A 6,877-nucleotide genomic window follows, 5' to 3' on the forward strand; every position below is an offset into this window, starting at 1 on the left:
ATAGCAGTGTAGAAGCTACACTCAGTTCCAGCTAATGATATAGAATGGATCTCATAAAGAAGAAATCATTACACCTTTGTTGTGGGCTAATAATTTCAAGGTTAGGCATGGATACCTTAGTTTGAACAATGAAAATCTAGAAATTGGAATTAATTGTGTGGCTTATCTTTAATTTGGAGGGAAAAATCTGGCACTAAATTACAAAGAAAAGAAATTTCATATATTATAGTGTTATTATTTATTCTATGCCAAGTCAGGTGACTTATCTATTGCTTTCTACAAGTAACATGTAAATTAGGCGGCTCTGCTCAGTGGTTAGAAACGCTTCTCTAGCCGGAGAGAGGCTCTCTCACCCCCACAGGGAGCCGCTGCCGGTTTCCTGTGTCCCTGAGCAACTGACTGAAGGCATCTTTGTCTCCAGTTCTACATTCATAAAATCAGAAGTAAAATATGCTCTGAAATTACTTAAAGACCTCTGGTAGGAAGGTGAAGAATTCTACTGACATCTTTATGGAGCCATGCATCAAAAGGATAAAGACTGTGGAGAAAAGAGGCTTGAGAATAAACGGCTTCAAATGGAACAGCAAATTACATGTAAATTAAAACTAAATGCAATCTCTTTATGTTAGAACCTCCTAAAAGCCATGTCCTTGGGTGTATGAATGTGACTACACATTTATTTTTATGAGAGTACATAGTAAAAAGCTAGATTTATCTCTGCATTGTTGGAATTTATAAATTGTTGGTTTAAAAACTGGCAGCTCAAACACAATAGTTAAGTTGTAACACATGAAACTGGGGGATTAATATGGCTTAGTTACGTTCAAAATGTCTAAGGTCATGTTGTAGAATTTACTCGGTTTTGATTTTTAAGATGATGAAAGAAGTTCACAGAGTTGGCCCTTAACTTGAATTAAGTCTTTGAAATCTATATGCCTCCTATGAATTGAACAGCTGTCACAGAAAGTGGGGGTTAATGTATAGGTTACACAATTTAGTTTTCAAGTTTTTGTTATATATGCTTTCCTTCGAAAGAAATGATTTAAAATGACTTTCATTAAAAACTCTAGCAATTTCCCAATTCTTGTCCATATTGTGCTGTCAAACTTAGTGAGGTTGGGTGTTTTAAATTTTTGCAGTTTTTAAGTGATGATGGTTTTAAAGCATATTTCCCAAATCCCTACTCTTGTATGGGGAGCTGGAATCTGCACCTTCTCTTTGTGAAACCGAGTCTAATGAATACAGCTTGGCCGGTTCAATGTGACAGAAGGGACAGTGCCAGTTCTGGGGCCAGATGCTTACAAGCTGTCATCTTCTCCTCTCTTGGAAGGAAGTTCACGTGACCCAGGCAAAGACCCAGCAGGAAAGGAGCCCACACTCCCCACCCTGAGCTACCTCGGAGCTCACAGCCAGCGCCCTGCTGACAGCTGCAATGCCAAGGAGCCTGGTCCACAAGGCCCCGCCTAGACTCACAATCCAGAACACGGCACAGTTATCGTTGTGCTTTACATCCTGGTGTCGGGAGGTGATTTGTTACACAGAACATAATGCGGTACCTGGAAGCAGGGTGTGCCATAACAAAGATTTAAAATAGGGCATTATCTTTGAGGTGCATCACACAGGTGCTACAAGGGCCTTGTAGCAATTACCTTTCCTGTTACTGGGCCAAAACTACCCAACAAACACACAACTCAAAGGAGGAGTTTGGCTCACAGGTTCAGAAAGTTCAGTGCATGATCTGCTGGCTCAAAGGCTGAAACACATCCCAGCAGAAAAGCACGGGAGAGCCAAGCTGAGGCTGTTCGGTTGATGGCACCTAAGAACCAGAGCAGGGGAGCAGCACCAGGGAGGAAGGGCTGGCACCAGACTATGCACCCAAGATCACATGTCCGTGGCCTACCACGAACACTCAGGACTGCCCTGAACTCGGTGAAGCTTATGATCCCGCTCAACTGCCACAGATCTCCAGAGGAGTTTTGATGAAACCCTGACAAGCATCAGTGTGAGAAACAACAAAAATAGGAAGGGCCTACTGGACCACGTTAATAGAATTCTACATGTTTGAGACAACTGTCTGTGACAGCTTAAAGAAAAGTGGAAAATGTGTCCCAGAAGCTTGAGAGCAGACAGAGGAAGGATCTGTTGGTGAGGAGTCTGCGATGACTCCTGGTGCACAGACAATGGAAAACTGGGACATACGCACTGCTTGTGCAGTAAGCACACACTCCCCATTGCTGGGTGCTGGATGTCCAGAACCAAGGCACCTGCACAGTGGGCTCTGGTGAGTCATCCCCAGGCGACCTTCTCTCTCTGTGTGCAAGGAAAAGACAAAGATTCTCACTGACTCATTTTTCTTACAAGTCCTACTGTACTGGGCCCCACTTTATTGTCATTTTGAAAAGCTTAATCACCTTCTTAAAGGCTCTATCTTCAAATACTTTGGGAGCTAGTATTTTAGGATAGGAACTTCGAGGTGGGGCAGGATTCATTCTGTGTACATAGAATACACCTGAGGAGCTCAAAGCTCTAAGGAAAACCTTAGTTAAAATACTGAATGATCTTTTGGTTTTCTGTTCATTGTCTGTGATAGTATACAAAATTAAGCAACAACGTTGAAGAATGAACTCTTAAATATAAAAGACCTAGAATTTTCTGGGTTTGTAAATATGAGGGTTTCTGATTCCCAGTCTCTCCAGATGACGAAATGATCCTCAACATAAGATCAGGCCTCACATCAAAGGTCAACCCCAGGGTGAGATAAATAGATCCTTTCTTAAGACCTGAGAAAGACCTAAGCAGGTCACAGCCCCCAAAACAGCTGAAGGCCTTCAGGCAACACCTGCAGTAGGCTTCCAGGCCTCCCTGTTAAAGTGCGTGGAGCTGAAGACCCTGAAGGCCGGCACCAGCCCAGCAGTTAACGTGTGCTTATTGCAGACGTGTGAAGTCTGGCTTCTATCTAGTGGTGCAGATCCAAAAAGACTCATGGAGAACCACAAAGGCTGTTAAGCAAAAAACTTTGGTGGAAGCAGCACCACCTGAGACCCAAGAGAGGCATCAATGATTCCGCAATGAAGCTATTTGGCCCTTGACGTCTTATGGGCTCGATGGGGTGGAAAAGACCTCATAGTTACAAGCTTTGAGGAAAACGAAAGGATGATCCAGAGAACGATGAGAAAAGCCCAGATGGCAGAATGAGGGGACACATGATAAGCAGGCTCCAGTCACGGAACTGGGTCTCAGCACCACTGCAGCACAGCGAGGGCGTGTCTCTCTCAGCAGGGTGGTTTGTAGAAGGCGCTGCTGCTATCCCACCGCCGTTTAAGGAGTGCACTGGGCAGATGACGTGTCTCAATTCGTCAATCTGCAGACGGAGAAGCGCTGTACTGAGAAGCGGACCTTAGGGCCCATATCTGAGGAAGCTCCTCTTACCCCTGAAACTGGTTTCAGTGATAAGCCTCCGGCCTTGAGACTCAGTCTAATGAAGTCATGTGAGGAGACACTTAGAAGTCTTCACAGTGGTGAATATTCTCTGGATGTGTGAGCGATGTAAACAGATGCGGCTGAGGGGGCTGGGTGACTGTGGGACACAGCCCAAGTGCCTTGATAGTGCTTCCGGTTACACGCGAAGAGTGTCCCCTCTCTATGTCACAGGGCTCTAGTCATCTCCTCCCTCCAGGGAAGCTTGCTTTGGGAACCCAGCCGCCATGCTAGGAGGAAGAGCAAGTGGTCCATCCAAGGGCCAACAGGGAGCGGAACCGAGGCTGCAACCACCAGCACAGTCCGAAGCCAGCACCAGCTGCTGCCGGGGGGGCACAAGCCGTCTCGGAGTGGCCCTCCTGCCCCGTGAAGCTATCTCTTTGGACACCACATGAAGCAAACCAACCCTCCCCACTGAACGGTGGCCCAGTTATAGATTTGTGAGCCATAAACTCAAACATATAAACCTACTCATGGATAATTTTTGAATTTTATATATTTCTGTTGTGTTATTTTAAGCCACTACATTTGGGGCAGTTTTGTTATACCGTAACAGTGGACGACCAGAGTACTGTGATGAGGAAAATATTATTTCCTCCTATTTTTCTCCTTTTTTGAAATATTTTATGGTTCCACATTTTTCCAATTATCATATGCGTAATAAAATCCTCTCATTTATGCTAGTGTCTTAACATTTCTCCAATAACAACCACACTATTACAAATTTACAACAAACTAAAGAAAATATCATTTCTATGTTAACATGCAGCATGAGAACATGGTGACACAGGTTTTTAACATAAGCAGAATCAGTTTTAATTTCTAGTCTAATCATTAAACAGAATAGACAGATTGTGTTTGTTTAGTACTTATCTACCATGTGATGCCTGTTCTTTGAAACCTAGGGCAAGACAGGGTACTGCAATAATAGCATCGGTGTGTTAGCTAATTAGAATTGACCTGCGTTCAGCCTGAAATTATTAATGTAGATTCCAAGACCAATATTCTGATCCAATTACCTGATATTATTTGTGTGTGCTGAGTTTGTTTGCTGAAGAGTTACCAGAAGTCATCTTTGCTGGGCAAATGTTTTGGAATGCCACGTGAGAGGAGTTCTAGGATTTTCCTGAATGCCACGTGAGAGGAGTTCTAGGATTTTCCTGAATGCCATGTGAGAGGAGTTCTAGGATTTTCCTCGCCAAAGCTGTTATTGCATCCAACCCATCAGATTCAGCTCTTGCGGTGCAGTCAGTGGGGAATTGAATTTTTCAGCCTTTACAACTGTGCCACTGGAATAACACAGTCAGTCTAGCACCGTTATTCTCAGAGTCCTGTGTACATACAGCTCAATTTAAGGATCTATATAGTAGGAAAACAATGATAAGGTGATCCATTAATATTGACAACAATAAAAAGAACAGCCACCACAATGATTAACAAAGTTTATAAAGTTTTTGCTGTAGACTAGGCACTAATCTGAGCACTTTTCATGCATTAAATAAATTACCAGAACAATCTATGCATTGAGTATTATTATCTATATTTTGCAAAAAAAAAAAAAGTAAACTAAGGAATAGAGTTTAACTAACAGGACTAAGTTTGTAAAACCAGTATTAGATGTTTAATCCAGGATTCAAAACCATACACTCTAACAGGTAAGAATGTAACGTTTAAGAACAAAAAATATTTGAGGTGTTACTAAATTTATTCACTTACTGTCATTAGCTTAAGCTGATAATAAAGGTAATCTTTGGGCTTAGAATTCCTCTTACATGAAAAACAGATATGGAAGTCCTTTCTTTGTGGCCATGTGACTTTATAAAACTCTCTATTAACAGTCATAGTATTTTGTTATAAATCCCATTAAGTTACTCAACTTTTTACAACTGTAACAAATCACGGGACACAGTCAGCTCCCGTGGAGGACAGGCTTGTGTTAGCTCACAGTTCTGGAGTTTCAGTTCACGCCTTGTGGTCTCTTTGCTTGCCGGTCTGAGGGAAAACGACAGCCCCAGGCAGCAGCACCCGACAAAGCTACTGGCCCAGTGGCCTGGACAGGAGAGGCAGAGACCGGGAAAGAATGAGGTCCCACAACCCCCTCGAAGCACAGCACCCGTGACCCAAGACCTCCCACGCATGCCCACCCCTTCCCACAGCTTCACGCTGGGGGACAGACCTTTGCCATGGGGACTCTGGGCCTCTGCAGACCCAAACAACGGCTCCCTTCACCCGTGGCTCTGTCTCGCTAAGGCGTTCACTGCGGAAGGAATGATACACGCAATGCCGCTGTGCGAGAGGACAGCACAGAGCTTGAAATGTTCAGATGCTCAAATAAACTCAAAACAAAGGAGTTAGCGGAACTCTAGGGTTATCTTGGGCACCAAAGGGACACCGACTCAAAACCGTATCTTTGAAGTATCTTTTGTTCAAAGCCATTGGAATCATTGCCTATTTCCTCCCTCCTGGGGGTGTGGCACATGCCACTCACCTAGATTTGACAGAAAGCTATGATTTTGCTCCTGCCCTGATAAAGGCTCATCTCCCAGACACACATACAAAGTTACTTGCAAAGTCTGTGAAATGAGGAACATAAATCTTTTACCTCTTTCTATCTGCCTCACTTACCTTTTCTTGCTTCTGTACCTGGAATCCTTGATCTTGTTCCAGGCCTGATCACATGCCCCTCTGAGGTTTGTTAAAACTTCACAGGACACTCTTGTGAGAGTCAAAGAGCAAGGGCAGAAAGGTTCCAGAGGCGCCACGCTGAAGAGAAAGTTCAGAAGACAGCACCACTAATGAGATCCTGCCAAGGCCGCCAGGCCAAGAGCCACCCAGGCCCCAGCCCTGGGCCCTGAATGTCTGGAGGCACAGGGTTCATGGTGAACGCATCGCACTGAGAGAGCTGCTGCAGGAATGAAAGAACCGCTTTACTCCTGCCCTGAATTTCAGATTTCTCTCTTAAAACCAGAATGCTGTGCACTGGCAGGCAGCTAACCCTTTTTCCTTTTTAAGAAATAAAAAAGGGATATAGAAAAAGAGGAACCCAAAAATACAACTCCATCCCCTAATCAGAAAGACACCCCACCAGCCTTCCAGCCTGCCTGAGTTCATTCGTGTACAATTTGCTTACAATGTTAAAAAAAAAAGTTCTTCTGTTCCGTGTTTGGTTCATTCTTTCTGCAGACTTCCTCATAAAGCATGAAAAAGAGACAAAACTTTGTGTGTCTGAAATCTTTCAAAAATCACTCTATGTTATCTAAGAAAAAGAGCAGCTGGAGGCTCTTTTTTTTGGCAAAAAGGTGTTTAATTTTATACTCTAGGCAGCAGCAACAGCAGTTTCAAAAGTTAGCGTCATTAGATGAAGAAAACATTATAAACCAAGTTATCCTACAGTGATTCG

The 6,877-nt window shown here is 43.7% G+C and overlaps 1 long non-coding RNA gene across 1 annotated transcript; it reads right to left on the reverse strand.

Annotated features, from left to right (window-relative positions):
* Positions 1–2,589: 2,589 nt before the first annotated feature.
* Positions 2,590–6,431, reverse strand: LOC117284509. The gene is made up of 4 exons (XR_004515619.1): positions 6,103–6,431; positions 5,654–5,734; positions 5,355–5,527; positions 2,590–4,836 (listed from the first exon to the last, which is right to left on the reverse strand). It is a non-coding gene; the product is annotated as an uncharacterized LOC117284509 (long non-coding RNA).
* Between the last annotated feature and the right edge of the window lie 446 nt (positions 6,432–6,877).

The sequence above is a fragment of the Fukomys damarensis genome, unplaced genomic scaffold (genome assembly GCF_012274545.1).
Source record: "Fukomys damarensis isolate Sample0158 unplaced genomic scaffold, DMR_v1.0_HiC HiC_scaffold_37, whole genome shotgun sequence".
NCBI lineage: Eukaryota > Metazoa > Chordata > Mammalia > Rodentia > Bathyergidae > Fukomys > Fukomys damarensis.